Source organism: Colobus angolensis, unplaced genomic scaffold (genome assembly GCF_000951035.1).
Source record: "Colobus angolensis palliatus isolate OR3802 unplaced genomic scaffold, Cang.pa_1.0 Scaffold86, whole genome shotgun sequence".
In the NCBI taxonomy this organism is placed as follows: domain Eukaryota; kingdom Metazoa; phylum Chordata; class Mammalia; order Primates; family Cercopithecidae; genus Colobus; species Colobus angolensis.
The window spans coordinates 12,425,285-12,447,030 of record NW_012122487.1 but is presented as its reverse complement, the minus strand read 5'-3'; positions in this window follow the sequence as shown (position 1 = coordinate 12,447,030).

The following is a 21,746-nucleotide window of genomic DNA, read 5'->3' as shown; positions in this document are numbered from 1 at the left end:
CTCCACTACCAAGGCAGAGCCCCTCCTAATCAGTGTGATTGGCCCAGGGTGTGGCAGCTGCATGGTAGGCTTAAGCCAGGGGGCCCTGACTGGTGATGAGCAAGGTGGGCAGGAGATTTGTGTGGGAGACAAATTGGCCTCTCCTCCTTAGGGTGGCTGCAGCTTGCTGGAGTTGTAGTTAAAGCAGTCAGGATCTTTGCTTCCTCCCCAGTCTGAGGGCAGTAAAGGTGATACCACTGCAGCAACAATGACAGGGGGTCTTTCGATTGCCTCTGGGAGCTGCACCTCAAAAAAATACAGAGCTGCTGCTTTTGGGAATGTTCAGCCACAGGGTGGGGCAGCTGTGCTGCTGGCCAAAGTTGGGAGCCCAACTTGGTGAAAAATTAGGGATTGAGGGCTCACAGAGAGATGAGACTGGGGTCTCTTCTCTGCTGTGGCTGTGTCTTCTCCAGATTGAAAGTACTAGCAGCAGAACTGCTACTGTGGCAGTGACAGAGGGATTGTTGGTTGCCTCTGAGCCCCTCCCCAGGGAAACACATAGCCACTAACATTGGGAATGCCCAGCTGGGGATGGGGCAGCTGATCGGCCATCCTGAGCTAGTGGCCCTGCCTGGTGATGAGTGGGGTATGGGGGCTCACAGGGAAGAGAGCCTGGGCTTCTCTCCTTCTGGTGGCTGCAGTGTGTTGGAAGTTGCAGCACAGTAACAGGACCTTTTGTTCCTTCCCCAGAGGAAGAGCCGACCAGCCATTTTTGCGGCTCCACAGCTCTCACTTCAGTTGCCCTCAGGCTCAGGAGGGAATGTAGTTGTTGGAGACTGATGAGAACCCCCTGCACAGCACAACAGCCTTACTGAAAAGCAGCCAGACTGTTTTCCACATGGGTCCCTACCTCTGCTACTCTTCACTGGACAGTGCCTCCTGACTTAGGCCCCCAGCACAATCACTCTGCCACCATCTGAATACTTTAGTCAGTGGCAGATCTGCATTTCTCTGAGGAGGAAATCCCAGAGAAAACCCACAGCCCTTCTGCCATTGCAGCTGCAGTGGTCCCACCCTTACTGCCCTCAGGCTGGAGAAGGAACAAAGGGCCTGGTTACGATGCTGGAACCTCCAACACACTGCAGCCACCAGAAGGAGAGAAGCCCAGGCTCTCTTCCCTGTGAGCCCCCATGCCCCTCTCATCATGAGTCAGGGCCCCCAGCTCAGGACTGAAGATCAGCAACACCATCCCCAGCTCAACATTCCCACTTGTCGTGTCTCTGTGTTTCCCAGGAAAGGGGCTCTGAGAGGCAAGCAACAGGCCCTCTGCCACTGCCACAGCAGAAGTTTTGGCCCTGCTGATCTCAGACCGGAGAAGAAACAATGAACCTGAGGGCTTTACTCGTGCTTCCCACAAGACACACTCACCATACAGAGAGGAGCCCAGTCTCTTCTCTCTGTGAGCCCTTGACTCCCAAAGGCTCCCAGCTTGGACCAGCAGCACAGCCACCCCACCCCAATGGCTGAACATTCCCAATAGGAGCAGTTCTATGTTTCTCTGAGGTGGAGCTCCCAGAGGCGATATTGTTGCTACAGTTGTATTGCCCTTCCTATACTCAGACTAGGAGCTTTGTCCCAAGAAAGTTCAGAGTTTCTCCCAGCCTGAGAATCCAGGAGGACCTGGGGCAGCCCACTAGCATCCCGGGTTAGTAGACCTTATCCTGAGAGATGCAGTGGTGGTAAGGCCTACAGTCCATTGCTACTCAGTCCCATTATTTTTGTCCCTTTCCTGGGGCATGTAAGGCAACATGGCTTCCCTTGTTGCTGGAGCTGCAGCCACTGGTGCTGGGGTGCCTGAGTGGCAGCTCTGCCCAGACTCCTCATAGTTCTGTGTTGGTCTACAGGCCCTGACTGAAGGGTGGTGGTGGTCATGGGGGATTTCTTGAGTCCAGGGATGCAAAGGTCCATGACTGAAGTATAGGTCCCCTAGGATACTCACTCACTCACTCACTCACTCACTCACTCACTCACTGTCTCACTCACTCACTGTCTCACTCACTCACTCACTCTCTCACTCACTCACTCACTCACTCTCTCACTCACTCACTATTTTCCTGCAGTCGGGGGCCTCCCTTGGCTCCATGCCACTCCTGGGTGGGCAGTTGTTCATCTTGCTCTTCTCCATTCTCTGTGGGTCACACTGTTTTCTTGACGAATCTCAATGTCTTCACCTGGATGTTCCAGTTGAAACACTATTGTTTATTAGCCATTTTTCTCTCCATGAGAGCAGCACAAGGTAGATGCTTCTAATCAGTCATCTTGGCTCCATCCTCAATTTTTCTTATATATTCTAATACAGTTTTTAATATTTGAATGGGCATGGAAGCAAACCTAATTTCTGAGCAGGCAACTTGGTATTCACTGCTATAACTCCTGGAATTACAAGAAGAAAGAAGGTAGTATATTTGCTATCTATTTAATGCTTACATTAACACATAGTTGTATTTTATTTTTATATTTGGAGAAATTAAGACATACAGAGAAAGTCAATGGTATGTCTAAGGCTCACCTAACTATTAAATGTGTGAGGCTAGGTTTAAGTCCATATCGACCTAACCAAAAATGTTATAATGCAGAGTATCCTTTTTGGTTAGTGAGATATGGACTTAAACCTAGCCTCAAACATTGTACAATGCAGAGTCTTTTAAAAAAGATAATATTCTCAACCTTTCAATAAAGGCAAGCAAACAAAAACTAATAGAAAGATTGGGAGCCAAAGAATGCAGAAATGTATGACAGGTCATTTCTCTCTTTTGTGGTCCTCTCAGAATCTCTATATCTTTTCCCTGAAATTCAACATCAGGGGCTACTGACAGCATTAGGAGATATGTTTGACTTTTATTTATTTATATGTATTTTTAGAGATGGGGGTCTCACTCCATTGCTGAGCCTGGAGTGCACTGGCATGATCATAGCTCACTGTAAGCTTGAACTCCTGGGCTTAAGAGGTCCTCCCGCCTCAGCTTCCTTCAGGTGATACATTTTAGATAATAATGATTTAAGTTAGCTTAAAGAAAATATGTCAGGAAGACCATCTTTTGATATTTTTGACTGCAAACATCAATTTCCTATTGTAATGGAACAATGGGTATATTTTGAAGATATCTTTGATTTTTAAAATAGCTATATGATTGTAATAAAATGGTCATCAAAAATTCTCATTTTGCCAGGTGTGGTGGTACCTGCTGGTAGTCTCAGCTATGGAGGAGGCTGAGGTGGCAGGATCATTGAGCCTAGGATTTCAAGACTAGCCTGGGCAACATTGTGAGACATTGTTTAAAAGCAAAACAAAAATCCTCATTTTTTTTTCCTATTTAAAGTCCTTTGCATAAAAACTTAGAGTATATATTCTTTATATAAGCATATGGTCTGAGAAGTAAAAGGAATAAATTTATCTGGTAACTTCCTTCCTTCCTTAGATGACAAGAAATGTACTTTCCATTTTGTCCTGGTTGCTAGGAGGCTTCAAACTAACTACTAGGCTTTTGTCTTTTATTGTCTTTGTTTGTATGTGTTTGTCTGAGTGCATGCAGTTGTATTCTAATGTACCACAAATAGTTTCTAGCACTTAGTTTTATACAAACAAACATACAAAATTAATGTGCAAAAAATATTTTGATGTTATAACAGATGTCCATTTTTAAAGTATACTTTGCTAATATATTTTATTAAAATTGTCTTGTGTTAAGTCAACCCCATTTTTATCTCTTAGCAATTGATGTGATTAATTCAAGGTCATATTAACTTTTCTTTATATTATTTTTCTTCCTCCTTCTCCCTTTAATGTTTAGATATTATGTTTATTTTAAAAATTAGAGATGTTTTACTAGATCATGATAAGGAATATTTAGTACTCTCATAGTATTATCTGACAGTGAACTAAGTTTGCGTGTTTTGCTGAGGCAATATAGTTGCAATTAATCTTAAGCAGACTGTATATGGTGGTTTCAGTTTAATTCTTAATGGGTTGTATTGTACATAATAAAATTACCACAGAGAATTGATGAGTAGCATTTAATTAATAGATGGCAGCCTGATCTTAAAGACTGGAATATCTAAGTTCTCAAAGACATAACAATTCTTGAGAAAAATATATAAAACATGGTAAAAATATAAAGTGGTATATTTATGTAAACAATGTAAGCACAGGCTACAAGGGCAAGTGGAGGGAAGGTTATTGATATTTCAAGTATCCGTGGATAGTAGTGGGGTTACCCAGAGAGCAGCCGGGTTTCCCAGAGAACATAGCCTGAAGAAAAGGTTTGAACACCACCATTCCTTACAAAACAGGAGTGAGGCAAAAAGAAAATGAATCCAGGAAAGAGGAAGAGCAAATAAAACAACAACTTACTAAGCGTGACTCCAAAAGGGTAAAATAAATAAGCACTTCACAATACTCTTATTCCTGAGGAGTGAAATAGAATAATTTATCTTGTGGTTTCTATATGTTACTGACCAAATTTTACTCCTGGATTGTGATTTTTATTTGCATTTCTGGGATCCCTATGTGTGGGTCCAGAACAGACCTGCACCATCTCATTCTTCAGGAAATAGGGGAGCTCCAAAGTAGGAGATAATTGGAGTTCAGAACATCCACGAGATGAGGCAATCTTGGGTTGTACCTGATGGAGCTGGTTGGAGTCTACACAGAGTGAGTTATCATGAAAGCAGCTTAGTCTGAAAAAAAACAGCTGAAGTTTTGAGAATCATCAAGGTTGACATGATCTGCACTTAGACACTAGAGGAGACTGACCGACCAGTCCTCAGGTTTGCTGATGCTCTCACATCATTTCCAACTACTTAATATAGTATATTACCTCTGCGGTTGTAAGATGTCCTCACTTCTACCCCAGGAGGTGAGGTAGAGGTCCAATCCATGACAGAATCTCCTTTAAGGATAATAACTATTTTAAGGAATCCATCTGTGGAGCAGACCCAACATTATTTTTTTTTCTCCATCAATTACTCACAGGAAATTCTCCCAAAAGGCCCAAGTTACAAACTAGAGGAAGAGATGTCAATGCAATATTGGTTGGTTATATGGGATTCTGGGCCACAAGTTCACATAATTTTCTCATGCTTTCTGGATCTGCTGAGACCAGATCACACATATTACTTCCATTGTACGATGGATGGTTGCTTCACATTCCCACACTTATGACTCAGCAGTTCCAATAATATACAAGTTAAAATAAACAGTTGTTGTCTCACAGACATTTCATGTCCTATGGTCAGGATCTCACTCTATGCTAGTTAGTAATACATTAGAAGATATTTTTTTCAATAAAGTTTTTTTTTTTTTTTGGCTGTAGATATCTTGAACTTGACCTATAGCCTAGGATTCTATATATCACTTTTCTTACTGGGACCTGCCAGATATTCAATACAGCATCCTAAATATACTACAGATACTTGTAGCAGTTTTACATCTTCTGTATCACATACATTGAGTGACATCAACTATGGTCTTGACCTGCTTTAGAATACATTTCTGCTCCTAGTATCACTAAAAACTGGCAGTTTTTTCAGTCACTCAATAAATTAGCCATAAAAGTATTCTGAAGTATGTTATATGTGTGACTTCAAAAACCCAAGGTGGCCCACCAAGAACCACTTTGGATTTCCCCTATTGTCTATAACCAAGAAGAATGTAGTTGCCAAATCAATTTAGTGTGCTAAGTGCTAGAGAACATGGGGGAATTGCACCAATAAATACACCATAACAAGCACATAGTTGCAATTGAGGCTATACCTAGTGTAAATTTGAGTTACTCAGCCCATAGCCACCTATCCACCATTTCTTTAATTGTTTTCCCCCAGCAGTCCACAAGGTGAATTGAATAGGAATATCATAGGAATCACTACCCATGCCTTCCTTAAGTATTTGATGTTGGTGTCTATTTTAGTAATTCATACTGAGATATAATATTGCTTCTTATATATTCTTCAGAACTGAGGAGAATTTTTGCTTGGCTATTTCTACCATAATCGCTCTTATTATACAGATTATAAATCAATGTAAAGATTCTGTCAGCTGTTAAATATATTAGATTCAATTATCCCCTTGGGGACTGTATTAGTCCATTTTCATACTGCTGATAAAGACATACCCGAGACCGGGAAGAAAAATAGGTTTAATGAGCTTACAGTTCCACATGGCTGCGGAGGCGTCAAAATCATGGTGGAAGGCAAGGAGGATCAGGTCACATCTTACATGGATGACAGCAGGCAAAGAGAAGAGAACTTATGCAGGGAAACTCCCATTTTTAAAACCATCAGATCTCTTGAAACTTATTCACTATCACGAGGACATCATGGAAAAGACCTGCCGCCATGTTTCAATTACCTCCCACCAGGCCTCTCCCACAACACGTGGGAATTCAAGATGAGATTTGGGTGGGGACACAGTCAAATCATATCAGGGACCAGGGAAATAATTGCAGGGTGGTTGAGTAGACATGTTGGATACATTGCATAATCAGACAGTCTTGGGGGCCAAACTATATCACTCTTCTGGGGTCTAAGGTCTCCAATGTAACTGAGGGATGATGATGATATTTTAGTTCCTCCATTATTAGTTTCTACTCAGAATCTTTACATAATGTCTTTAAAATGTCTTTCATTCCTCTCTCCCAATACAGCTATCCTGGTATTGGCCACAGTTCCCTTTTGGAAAGGATCAAGGAGATATTTACTTCATTTAATTGCAGTGATACGACAGAAGGCATTGTCAAAGGAACCTTGATTTTCCTTTAATCAAAGGCATCTGGGTCTGTGAATTGACTTAAATCTGGAATTTTTGTGAGTGACCACATTTTTTCCATTTTCATGGCTGGTGTTAGTTATCAATTTCATAAGCTCTCATTTTATTTATTTTTAATATATGCCAATCAATGTACAATTATGTTTATAATTTATCTTTTTTTCTAGAACAATAGGATCTATTTGCTGTTACCACAGATACCTATGTATCAAGACATCCTTACTACCATTCTCTTCTTGTTACCCACTAGAGTAATTACATCAATCTTGCCTTTAAACATTAAGTGCTTCCACCTATCCCCTTCCATTTCATAATCCCATTATTGCTGTTTATCCTGGAGATCCAAATTTCATGGCAACATATCTCTCTGGCAATCCTGTCCTTTAGAGGATAGGAAACAGTTTCTTAAGGATGTTAGCTTCTTCCTCAACCCCTACCAATACATTCCACATTGCCTCGGGGAAACAAATGGTCTCTGAGAATACTTTGGGAAAAGAGTTTTGTGGTGCATTCTCAAGTTGAACACCCCAATCTATTCTAACATTACCATTTCCTTGAGGATTCCTTTCATTCTTCTTATTTTGTCAAGGAAGTACTGACATCTCCACCTGTAGGCTATCATTGTGTTCAAGCTTCAAATAATTACCTCAATAGAATATGAGAACTGTCTCTACTTGTTGACAAAATTTTGACTCTCGATGCAGGAATGAATGCCTCAAATTAAAATCTCCCACATTATGGCATTTGCTATGGTGTGCTGCACAGTCCCACACTCGGGACTGAGGTGCATTTTTCCCATAAGTTGGCAGAATTGGCTGAAGCCTTAAAGCTGAATCCATTTTTGAGAATCGCTCTTAGCTACAGAGAGCTGCCTCACACAAATTACCCTCGCTTCAAGGATCAGCCCACATCAAATGACTAGTGTATGATGGGGTACAAAGGCCTTTTACTTTTCTTGAATTTCTGACTACTGTAAATAGTCATTCAATTCCAGAACTCCTTGTGGAATTGACTGAGACCCCTTCTTCAATTTTATCACAGCAGTTCAACTTCTCTCTTTGCCCAGTCCTCCTCCCCTCAACCCCTAATAAGTGTTATTTCTGAGAGCACTACTGAATTAAACTTTTACAATGAAATCTTAATCTAGAAATCTGTTTCTTAGAGAAGCTAACCTAATATAACCACCCTTATAGTCCATGCCCCTGCTCTTTTAATACTCACTGTGACAATTATCCCACAGATGCTGTACTGTACATAATCAGGTCTTCTAATTCCAATTAGTGATTAAATAACTTTCTCCTAAAGAAAGTACTGAATTTCCTTGCATTGAAGACAGGCTGGAAACAATATGTTTTTTCAGGATACCAGAAGGGTACAAGCTAGATTTTGGGTTGGTGGGATCTGCCTCTAGAGTCTTTGCATATGCTCCACGTTGGAAAATCTCCTCTCCTATGACAAGGCAGAGGAGTTATTTCTTTCTTTGTTCAGTGGGATATGGGGTTCAAAATTCTAAATTCTGTCTATCTAAATGTCCCCATCCCAATTCTCAAACTCTTGCTCTTTTCTAACCACAATCCTGAATTAAATAGATGAGCTTTCTCAAGGGAGCATTTTCAGTCTTCTGTGTAGTTCTGTCACAGTTACAATTAAATCTGGGGTCTAATTTTCTGCTGTGTGCACTATACTCATAGATGTCAAGGTGCTGCATAAATGAAGCCATAGAGGCCCTGTGGTTTTCATTGAATGCCTCAGATTGGCAATTGGCTGCTGTAAGCCTGTAATTTTGTCTTTCAATGTTTCCAATATTATTAACAAAAGCCTGACCAATCCACAGTAGCTATAATTATCTTTGTCCCCATACCATATAAACATACAACCACTACATATCCTAAAGTCTGATCTTCCTCATACACCATATCCCATTTAACCACAAGGCAATGCCTTAATAATATGTCATGGCATGCCAGAGCTTATCACTAGTCCCTTTTCACACCAGCAGAGATCCTTACAGCTCTGAGGCTCGTCAGTAATGCAGCTTTAATAAACCAAGGGTTCACTTTCTTGGGTCATTCCTGGTATCAACTGTCTTAGACTGAATTTCTGAGAAACAGAGCCTGAAGCAAATGCTATGCGTTAAAGTTTTATTCAAGAGCATGATCCTTGGAGCAGGGACAAGGACAAAGGAAAGTGAGGCAGATAAGAAACAAGAGCTGATATAGGGGTGCACTCTTAGGCTGACCACTACATGGTAGAAAGTGTGATTGGTTGCTTGATCACACCAGAATAACTTCCGAGAAGCCTTATTAATAACTGCTTCTTAGGACAGGTCATGAATACAAAGGAATGGAGAAAAATTTGTCTCCTATTGGTTAAAGATTCACATTCAGAGTTATACTTCCTTCTCACTTGCAGGTGACTTAGATGTAGGTAGCAAATGCTTACGTGATGTCTTATGCCTCAGCATCAACAGAGAAGCCTGGGCAAAGGGCAAAAGTTTTTCATTAGATCTATAAATAGAGTGGTGATAATTTTGGTCAGATTCACACAAAGGGGATTCCTGTGCACTGACTGGGGGTGCATCAACTCTCACCCCTGGCCAGTTGGAAGCAGTGAAGTAAAGAAGATATGAAGGAAGATATATAAGTGGCATCTGATAAATATACTTGCTAGCTGTCTGACCTGCTAGAGTTTGCTTTGTTCCTTTGATTAAGTTGCTTCCTCTATATCATAAAAATAATTGTACAATCTTAATTAGTTGCTCTGCAAATTATATGGTATCTTGTTTGTAAATATTTTTCAAAGCACCTGGAACCTACAAGAAATATTAACTATTATTGCTATTTTCAGGAAGGTAAGTCTTGTAGTCTAAAGTAAAACTTGAAATATCCCTAGTTATTTCTCAATCTTCCTGTAAAATACTTTACATATAAAGTATCAGAAAATATTGCTAGAGGAATTTGGGGTATTTTGTGTCTTGGAGCTGTGAAGGAAACATGCATTTAATATTGGCTCAATTAGGTTTCTTATTTTTATTGAAAAATAAAGATAACCCACTTGCAAGATAGTCAACAAGAAAGAAGAGAGCATCTTTTTTCTCTTGCCATTTTCACAAAAATAGAAATATCTAACCATGCATTTTCTAGATACAGTTCAAACTGGTAATGTTTGTAAACTACTGTGCTTGGAGATTCTTTCAACATTAAGACACCAACTCATATGCATATTATAATAGAGATAGTTTTGTCTTATTGGTATGCAGTATGTATTCTCTTTTCTATCAGCAACTTAATGTAATGAGAATCATCTTTCCCATAACTGGGCTGTAATTTGGGAAAGCTAATCCCACCCTTTGATCCAGGGCTGGAATGTAATGCTGGTCTGGTCAATCCACATGTTCACTTCCCCATGGCAATTGACTCAGGAAGAGTCACATGTCATGAATCAGTCCAGTGAAGATCAATCTTAAGATTTGTTAGAAATAGTATATGCAATGGTTGTCATGAATATAGATGTGAGACTGAAGTTGCTGTGAATATCTTTCTAAGTTGGAAATTTCTGTCTGAATAATGCCAAGAAAGGGAATGTAGAGTTAGTTAAATTATGGCAAAAAAAGGAAAAAATAAGGGACGAGCATAATCTTGATGACAATTGCTTGAGGCCTGGTTTCAACTACACATAAAGTATCCATTATTCCTAAACCATTTAGACGTCACTACTAATACTATAACTGTAAGTACTGCTAATATTATCTTGATTTAGTTTTATCTTATTTTTAATCAAATATACATTGATCCATTAGCTGTACATTTTGGTTCTTTAATTATAATAAATGTGCTCCAGTAACAAAAGATGGTAACAATAGAGGGCAGTGAGCGGGAAATATACAGGAATTCTTTGTATTACCTTTGTAACTTTTTCATAGGTTTAAAACTATTCTAGAATACAAAGTTTATTTAAAACAAGTATCCCGGGTAATAGGAATTTGCTTTGCTATATTATACTGTCCAAAGATCCTCTTGGTAATACACATTAATCTTAGGTCAAGAAGGTAAAGAGGCCAGGCGCAGTGGATCACACCTCCAATCTCAGCACTTTGGGAGGCCAAGGTGGGCAGATCACAAGGTCAAGAGTTCAAGACCAGCCATGGCCAACATAATGAAACCCCATCTCTACTAAAAATACAAAACTTAGCTGGGCATGGTGGCACATGCCTGTAATCCCAGCTACTTGCAAGGCTGAGGCAGGAGAATTGCTTGAACCGGGACCTGGGAGGCAGAGGTTGCAGTGAGCTGAGATCGCGCCACTGCACTCCAGTCTGGGCTACAGAGCAAGACTGTTTCAAGAAAAGAAAAGAAGGTGAAGAATATCCATTTCTCTAATATTAAAGAACATCCACTTCTCTAACATTCATACTTAGGTAATTTGTGCTCACTGAACCTATGGACAGATAAATCTCAAAATACAACGACATATGGTCAGTATGCAGCACAAAGTTTTTAATGAAGTGGAGTGAATGAAAAAGAATGAATAAAATGAAATTATAACAGTCATCTTGATTTATAGGCTGGTAAACTATGGTCAGCTTTATATATCTTTGTTTTTTATCATCCTAACATATACTCTATTTACTATATAATATAATAGCTAGTTGCAGGGTCCTTATTTTTATTTTCTCTGTCAATCTTGTATCAATCAAGGCTCAGTAAATCAAGGTTTTATTTGTAATATTTTCTTATTTGGTATTAATATAGAACTTTTTGTCAGAGTATTTTTTTAAAGAATATTGTGTATTTAAATTACAAAACCACCTCATCCCCAACTAAAAGAGAATGAGTTTTTTTTTTTCTTTTTTTTTTTTTATTGTTGTTAACTTAGATAATGCGCCCTCCAGTGATTACTCTGTGGAGAAATCAGCATTTAATACATAACCTGAAGATGGTCAGTAATTTCAAAAGAATAACAAAAATGGTGTAACTAAACTGAGTACACTTAATTAAAAAATCCTAGCCCCAGTCTTACACCTTGCGTAACATGGCTTTTAGTTAGCCTGCTTTGATCTCTTTTCTAGGATTTTTAAAATAAAAATGACCTCGTCAGTTTCACATAGGGGCAGGGAGGGTGTATTAAAAATTCCAGAGGCTCTTCATATCTCCAAGGGCAAGTCTCGTGGCATTCGTGCTCATAAAACTCAGAAGGAATACAAAGAAAAAGTTATACCTGATATAAATGATGAACTGATGGGTGCTGACAAGTTGATGGATGCAGCACACCAACATGGCACAAGTATACATATGTAACAAACCTGCACGCTATGCACATGTACCCTAGAACTTAAAGTATAATTAAAAAAAAAGAAAAAATAAAAAAATACTTATAAATAAATATTCAAAATAAAATGTACATGTCTATAGACTAAAAAACAGGGACTATTGTGAAAAATTATTTTCTTTTCATGTTTCTACAAAACATATTATTGTCTGGTCCTAGGAGTTTAGATAATAAAGTTTAATATAGTAGAATTCCCAGGAAGAGGAGTGGGAGAAATAAATGAAAATATTTTCACTTCTGATTGTACAGGAATTTGAAAAAATAAATAGATGAGCAAAGACATTAAAGAAGTCTAGATCAGGCTGGTCATATGATCTGATTTCCCAGCATTGGAATTGCAAAGCCAGTGATGTTTGGAGAAGCATGAATTAGTTTGAATTTGAAGTCAACTTCTTGTAGGATATTGCCCAGCCACCTCCTTGGGATGCGGGGAACCGAATCCTGCCTAGTGTCCCTGTGGTAACATTGGAATCTTGGGCACGATTGGAAGGTAGAGCTGTGTTGTTAGGGAAAAAGATGGTCTAGTTTGTGTTTCAAATGACTCTCTGTTCCTGTGTGTCACTGACATGTGTAGGGATCAGAGGGCAACGTGGCCTCCTGTGATCGAGGGCAAGGTAATCTCATAAGAGATGCCATTAGATCAATTAGACCATGTGTTAGACGGGAGAAGCAGCAGAAATTTAAAGTCAATGCAAGAGGGAAGAGACTTAGACACTATTGAAACCATGTAAGAAAAGATGTTGCCAGCTTGTTGCCAACAAAATCACCAGCTATCACCAGCTGCTACCAACAGAATCAGGCAAAACAGTAGCTCAGTTAAACAGTACTTTAGCATACAAGCTAGGACATATTATATAGTAGCTGAACTAGGCTCTTTCCCCAAAACTGAAGGTCATGTCATCAGCTATGCCTCTATTCTTAAATAACTAAAAGGTATCTTAGATAATGTAAGAGAAGTTTGATGCATTTTGAATCATTCAAGAAGACACATTTGCTAAAGAAAAAAAAAAGATAATAAATTGATGGGATAATGCTGAGATTCACAAATAAAAGTAGTCTTTACTTAATTTTACTGCTGCCTAGCTATTGGAGGGTAGGAAGTAAGATGGAAGAGTTATAGAAAAATACAGGATCTTTATCCCTTTGTACATAGGAGCGTAATGTGAATCTTTCTGTAATCCTGCAAAACACGCTTGTGACTTCTCAATTTCAGAAGATTTTATCATCAAGTCAGGTAAATTCTCTCAATCTCCAGTTTGTAGTCAATTTCTAGATACAATCTCCAAGTTCAGGTTGAATTTGACATCAAATCTAATGTTTCTATCTTGTTGCTATGTTCCAGATATCTTGAAACAGCCTTCAATAGTCATTGTCCTAGATCCTGTCACTCTAGTTGCTATATCATAGTTCTATCATGATTAAGCTAAATATTATTTTTTACAGATTTTTCTTTCCAACTTACTTCCTCAAAATTATTCTTGTGAACTTTGATGCTTTCTCTAGTTATTTTCAACCATATTTCTCATTGCTGGTCTCCAAGCCACATTTAATACTGGGTTGTGTGTCATATTGTTTGGTCTCCTTTCAGTCAACTTCTGCTCATTATAAAACTGGCATTCCTGAGACTGGTGTGTATATGATCATCCTAAAATAACTTTCCTGCATCTAAAAAGGCACAGATGGAAGATACATAAAACTAACTGGAAAAAAATGGTTAATTACTGGGAAACACATACAGAGCTGACAACACAGATTTACATGCAGAAGTCAATTAGCTAATGATTAGGGATGCACAAAAGGTGTGAAAAGGGCTGCATCTTCTGATCTCCCTAAGGTCATTCTTACCTCTTTGCTCCAATAGCCCATTAATTGCAACTCAACCATAGCACATATTTCATTCTTTTGTCCATTTCTGCTAGGGGTTTATTTGTCTTCTTTCTCAACATTCTTATGTTTTATTTATCATTCTCTAGAATATTTTATAGGACACTGCTTTACAAGATATAGATACTGAATATTGCTTGCTGAATTCAGTAGCAACCAATTTTATTAATTTTGAGAAAAGATACATGTTCTACTTCTATCTTCAATATACACATACATTGTAAGCACAACTTCTACATATTAAATATACCTAAAATGAGCATATTAGCTGTATGGTACTTACAGAAAGTAGGTGAAGGTGTGAGGAGCATGATGCAAAGAAAAAAAAAAGGAACAAGGAATTATCCAGACACAAAAAGAAGAGATAAACAGCCATTTTCATTTTTCTGAAGTCTTAGATTGAGTCATATATGTTACCACAGCCTTTTGTGAGAGGCATGATGTGGCCAATAGGACATCCCTGAATGCCATAATTCTAATTTTATGGGCACTAGCACAAGTCTTTAAAATGAAAAGTAAGGCTGTCTTGAAACCTTTCCCTTTAAGAAAGGGAGGTGGGCAAACAAACATTTATTGTAAGTCTACAATATTCTAGGGACTGGGAAGGCTGTGCCATTTACCATTTTTTCTCAGAGAGTTCAGACAGTCTCTAAGGCAACTGAAACAATCATATATTTTACCAAAATAATTACTCAAGTAGCTACTTGAGAATTTATTTGCATCACTGTAGTGGTTTTGCAAAACAGTGTTTGATTTGTAACCCTGAGCTTAGTTGATTCCAAATATTTTTCAACAATTTTTCCCTCTGGTCCATTTCTCATTCCAGTTCTCCCCAGTCAGTCTTCAAATTAAGAGTCTCTGATCATCCTTTCTTTCAAATTTGTAGTTTTGTCAGGTCTTCTTTCTCAGTTGTAACTGATGTTGGTAATTTATTGTGCCTCTGAAACTGTTATTTCCATTGTGGAGATTTCTTTACATACTAAACCTCTTCTCAGCAGGTTCCCTTTACCTCCTTGGAAACCTATATAACCAAACAGCAATGTTAATTGACACTTCTGTTTTACCTGTTTTACAAAACAGCACAGAGCATTAGGTATTGCCTTCTGAGGTGTAGTTTATTTTATGCTGTCATTAATCCAATTGCTGTTTGATGGATTCATTTATTCTTCATAAAAGCCTCCAAGGTGCCAGACACTACTGGGATGGCTGCTAAAAGTGTAAAGGCAGCCCCGGGAGAGCTCAGGGGACCATGAGGGAGTCTAATACGCTTGGAGTACAATGTTGTGTGTGTTGGGAGAGAGACTTCCCTAAACACAGGGAACATAGAGAAGGAAGACTCATTCCACTATGGGGTGCAGATGGTATTGTGAGGTGCCACCCAGAGCCTCTTTCTGGACTGAGGCCCTTTTTCTCCTTCCTATTGGGATAAATTCCTCCTTAGTAATTATCCTGAACTGAAGAGACCCCCTTTGTCCAATGTCATGGTTCTTCCCCAGGGAACGCCCTTATTCAATATTGTTCGATGACTTGCCTCCCTTTCTTCAAGTAGAGATATCTTTGAATGTCCTTCCTGGTTCCAGCTAACCCCATAGGATTGGATGAGGGCTCTGTTCTAACTGTATCATAGTTCACTTTCTCCTCTGACCAATACTGCTTCCCTCATTTCTCATATGCATTGTTGATGAAGACATCTCCAATAAACTTCCTATAAATACATCTCAGTTAGACAGTCGCAGAGAACTCTGCCTACAATAAAGTTGAATCAGGGAAAGTCTATACATAATTTTGAGGGTAGTCCAAGCAAACGGCACAGATTTGACATGGTATTGTGTAGGGAGTAATTAGAGGTTTGACTTTGCAGCCCCAGAGAGTGTGTTTACACACAATGGATGTATGGAAGATTAGGGTGGGGTGATGGTGTGGGTGGTGGCCAGCATTGAGGCTCAAGGTGCAGGAATATGCCTGTTGTTAAGAACCAGGGAAGCCTTGCTAAGGAGTTACTGGAGGCTTTCAAACAGAGAAGTGACATGAACAAATTCCTCTAGGGAGAAAACCCTAACAACCACAGAGAGAAAGGGAGAAAGGATTGAAGACAGTGAGAGTTATGACAGGAGTCAATTAGAAAGATTTTATGGTAGGTCACACTGAAAAAAAAAAGAAAAAGGTAAAGACATGTGAAGTGAAATATAAAGGATTTATTGACTTAGGTAAAGGAGATAAGAGAAGGTGGGTAATCAAAATAACTGTAAGAATTCCAGGGCTGGGTGTGGTTGCTCACGCCTACAATCCCAACATTTTGGGAGGCTGAGGTGGGCGGATCACAAGGAGTTTGAGATCAGCCTGGCCAATATGGTGAAACCCCCTCTCTGCTAAAAATACAAAAATTAGCCTGGCATGGTGGTGCACACCTGTAGTTCCAGCTACAGCCTGGGTGATTAAAAAAAAAAAAAGAAAAAAAGAATCCCAGGTTGTGAAATTGGATAATTTTTTGACAAAGATGAAAAATACAGGAAGCAGTGAAAGAATATAGACTACATGCTTATATAATTACCTTCGATAATCCTCAGAACCCAATACTAAAAATGTGGAAAAAACACAAAGTTCATGGCATTGTCAAAATGAAAAAAAAAAGAATTCACGAGAAGGCCTTAGAACAATGTCTGGCATACAGTATGCCCTCCCTTTATCAGTTTGATAATGAGGTGGATCTTCACTACATCAATCTAGAGATGGATAAGGAAACCACATACTGTTAAATATACCATTTCTCTTTGGGAAGTTTGAAAATGTATTATAAATTTTAGATGATCCTCGATGTATTTTGAAAGCTAGCACCCCAACAAGCAAGAATCTCAAAAGCAATTTTCGATTTTATGTTTAAATCATTGTTACCTACACTCTTCTTTCCAAGGTCTTATGTCATGGTTGAGAAATCAATAGCAAATAGCAAGTACTTCAGTAAACAGTAAGTCAAGAACAGTCTCTAATTCTGCTCTGCAAAGTGCCCAGCACTTTAGAGGTACTCAAATATGAAACAACATCTTTACTTTTCCTAAGCTGAAAATAATTTAAGTTTTTAAGTATCATCATCAAACTTGGGTTGCCAATATGTAATGTTTCCTGTTAATAATTAGAGCCAGTTTTTATCGACTGTCCCTTGTATGCCAAGCACTAAATGAATCATTTTGTATATATTATCTGTAATATTATTAGTATTCCTATGAGACTTTGATTCAGGTTTTTAATTCCACCTGAGGATGTGCGGTGTTGAATAATTGGCTCAAGGTCATTGCAGACTTTGGGTTGCAGAGCAGATTTTTATCCAGGGCTGTGCGTCTTTATACCTGACTAGCTAAGTCATGCCTGAAAATTATCCTGCCAATCCAAAGTACAAGTCAGAAGTGAATGATGCTTATGTTTTTTGCCTATTAATTAATTGGATTGCTTTCCAGGTTCATAAAAACACCACTAAAAAGTAAGTTAGTGAGGTAGAGATGTGGCAATGAATAGGTTCATACAAAAGACATTGCCTGTTGAAGGACACTGAGCATATTTGGTAATATATAACTAGCTACATTTTTCTGTGCATGCCAAAGATAAGGAGCAGGCAATAGCTGGATTAGCAATCAGTGAAACTTAAAAGGAAGAAGGCAGAATAAGGCAAGAAAGCAAAATCATCCACAGTTTGTGGATAATTCATTCCATATCTCTGGTATGTTTGTGTGTGTGTGTGTGTGTGCATTTAATTCAAAGCATGTGACACTTTGGCTTCATTTTATAACAGATTTTCAGTAGTCTCTTCTCTTACACCCAGAAGAATGTGTGTTAGATTTAGCATGATTGATATAGATGTAGCTGTGACCACTGTACCTGTCATTTAGTTGTTAAGAAAAGTACAGTCATACAACTTTTCTGTTGGGCCCTATCACCTTTCTTTATACAAAAGCTGTCTTTCAAGTATGACAGTAGTGGCCAAGATGAGCAGGAGAAGCACTTTAAATGTCAACCTTCTATGGTAGCTTTATTGAGCTATACACATTTTCATGGCCGTGCTGCTTTTTACATGCACTGGAGAGGTGGATAACCATTAAAAGTAATTAGAAACCGGGCGCGGTGGCTCACGCCTGTAATCCCAGCACTTTGGGAGGCAGAGGCGGGCAGATCACGAAGTCAGGAGATCGAGACCATCCTGGCTAACACGGTGAAACCCCGTCTCTGTTAAAAATACAAAAAAATTAGCCGGGCGTGGTGGCGGGCGCCTGTAGTCCCAGCTATTCGGGAGGCTGAGACAGGAGAATGGCGTGAACCCGGGAGGCGGAGCTTGCAGTGAGCCGAGATCGCGCCACTGCACTCCAGCCTGGGCTATGAGCAAGACTCCATCTCAAAAAAAAAAAAAAAAAAAAAAGTAATGAGAAAATAGTATCATAGTTTTAAAAGATATAATGAAAATTTAAAAGATATAATGAAAATATTCATTAAGGGTAATGAAACAAATTTTCATTTATCTATGGAATATTGGAAATTTAATTGCTTTGCTAGATAGAGGACAATCAATATTGAATAAATACAGTGATGCATATTTACTTTTTTTTATACATAGCAGTAGTAACAAGAAAATATGTTTTAAATAATGAGCAAAAAATAGTCATTACTGACCAGGTGTGGTGGTTCATGCCTACAATCCCAGCACTTTGGGATGCCGAGGAGGCCAGGTCACCTGAGGTCAGGAGTTCGAGACCAGCCTGGTTAACATGGCAAAACCTCATCTCTATTAAAAATACAAAAATTAGCCAGGCATGGTGGCGTGCCCCTGTAACTCCAGCTACTCAGGAGGCTGAGACAGGAGAATCGTTTAAACCCATAGGTGGAGGTTGCAGTGAGCCGAGATCATGCCATTTCACACCAGCCTGGGTACAAGAGTAAAACTTTGTCTCAAAAAAATAAAAAGAAAAAGAAGTAAATAGTAATTACCACAACCCTTCTATTAGATATAGTTATGAATATAATTTCCAAGTATATTTTTCAAGACTTATTTTTCACTAAACCTAAATACGTTAAAAATAAGATAATTTTTAAAGCTTTAAAAAGAAATTAGGTCAATTTGGGGTCTATAGGAAAGAGTCACTTTTATCAGGTGTTATACATATTTTTATCACTTCCATATACCACTCATGCTGTGTTTATGTTTACATATAAAATTTCAGCTTCTGAGCAGTTTTAAATTAGTCATGCTAACATGAGTTATATCTCGCTTGCAATGATTATTGAATAACTCCTGGTCAATTATGACAAAACTCAAAAAGAACCCAAGATAATCATTATTATTGATTTTACAATAAGAAAAATTAAGTTGACCTTAGGTTTCTCTTATCAAAACAAACAAGAGTATATGAAAAACAGAGGGGAAAACATGATCAATCACATTTCATGAATTTCAGTCTAACTTGAGAAGAATGTTAATACCATAATTTTTTATTTACAACTTTACAGAATAAAGTGGATTTTGTTGCTAAAGAGCACAGAATGACAGCTGACTTTCTAGTCCATTAGCAAAATGTCACCATTGCCTTCTTAAACTCTACTAAGTATGGTTTTAATATTGATTCTTGCACATATCATATATTCTATGGCATTCGGTGCTTTTGATGACAGGTTGTATTACAAATCACTCATATCTTTCATCTTGATCTTTAGATATACATTTTTTATACATCTTTATTATATTGCCTGTCTTCCTATAGCCAGGATTACAAATGCATTTTACATGTTGGAAAGAGACAGTTTTATTGCATTAAATTTAATGCACCAGGAGAAATAGAAATCATGAAAAGAGAAAAGGTTAAGCATAATGTCTGTCTTATGGCATAAGGTACAACTATGAACAATAATAATAATTGAAAAAAAAGACAAGGCCTCATCTGAAATGTAATCCATTAAGGTAATTTTAGAAGCAACAATAATACTTCAAATTTGTACAGAAATTTAGTTTCATAGTGCTTTTATGTACATAGTCTTATATTATCTTTAGAACCACCCTGTGATATAGAAAGATTATTATTTTTTCTATTATCCAAAGCCAGTTACTAACCATTATGAAAGGTTATGTGATTTGTTCAAAGTTGTAGGGCTAATAACTGGTGATGTCAAAATATGAAAGATGTCATGTTTCTGAACCTGTAATTTTATTTTATACTCCACTGTGGATTAATTCTGTCTATAGTAAATATATGTTTAAAACAACATATATAAGCTAAGAAATTTTAACTTGTCCCTCTTTTCTCACTTTTCATTCTCTGTAGTCCAGTAGGACAATGTTATAACTTTGTGCCTGGAAAAATGTTCAACATTCAAGAGAACTCATCCAGTGATTTTGAATTGATAGAAAAGTGAATTAAGACATGATTCCACGCTCTTGAATATAGTGCCAAAGAACTGCTGATTCCTGATCATTCCCATGAGTACTCTGAAACTATTTAATTTGTGCTTTCCATGTCACTGTAATTACAATGTTTTGTTTACATGTGTAGTGTTATATAGTGATTGGCTAAATTATCATTTGACCTTGTATATTTATGTTTATGTTAAATAGTATACAATGAATAGCCAATGAAAATAATATGGATATATCATACTAATGGCTAGGCATTTTTTTTTTTCTTCTTGGCTTTAATTCTTTTGACTACCTTACAAATAATAGCAATAACAGATTATATTTACTTAAATTTAGTTGAAAGGAGAATTAGATCTATTATTTTTGCAGGTCTGATCTGGAGACTATGAGTTCCTATTAGATTGACCCATGGATCACATACATTATATTAGATACACATATTTCTTGCCTCACTGGAATGCAATAAAATTCAAATAACATAGAACTATATAGGCTATGTAAAGTTTCATCTAATTGCATGTAAAAACTATGTTTACTGGGTATATGCTAATAATTCTCAAATGAATATGCATTACTGATTATTTTTAACAACCATAAATAGCCTAATAATAGTTTAAATGTGTGCATTGTTTTACTGTCTATATTGAATGTAGAGGATCATTCTTTGATCCTCATGATAGCCTCAAGTCATGCAGAATTAAGATTTTTTTAGGTGTTTATGTGTGGCAAAACTAGCAAGATACCCATCCAACTCATTAAAACTTTCTGTGCCCATAAAAAACTACAAATCTCAGGCGTACTTGCAGTTATTTTTGTAAATTTGGGCCACGTAACTGGGTTTTAGCTAATGCAATGGAGTAGAAGGTTGTTCTGTGCCTAGACTTAAGGCTTGCTCTGTCATCCTGCATAATCTCTCCTGCTTGAAAGAGCATGGGAGTTATGCTGAAAGTAGTGATATTATAAATAGAAACAGCCTAGATTTTTGAGTCATTTTTTTGAAAGAATCCCAGAGAAGCTATGGTACACACTGGAATTTGAATGGATAACAAACTAATTTTTGTTGAATGAAGTCATTGAGTTTTATAGCTTAGTTAGTACTATACCAGCATCCAGTCTACCTATCTGATATATCATTCTGTTTTGGTTACTGTAGCCCTTTAATATAGTTTGAACTTGGGTAAGCACGATGATTCTAGCTTTGCTCTTTTTGCTTACGATGGCCTTGGCTATTTGAGCTCTTTCTTTAGTTCCATATCAATTTTAAAATAGTTTTTTTTCTAGTTTTATGAAGAATGTCAATAGTAGTTTATGTAGAATAGCATTGAATCTATAAATTGCTTT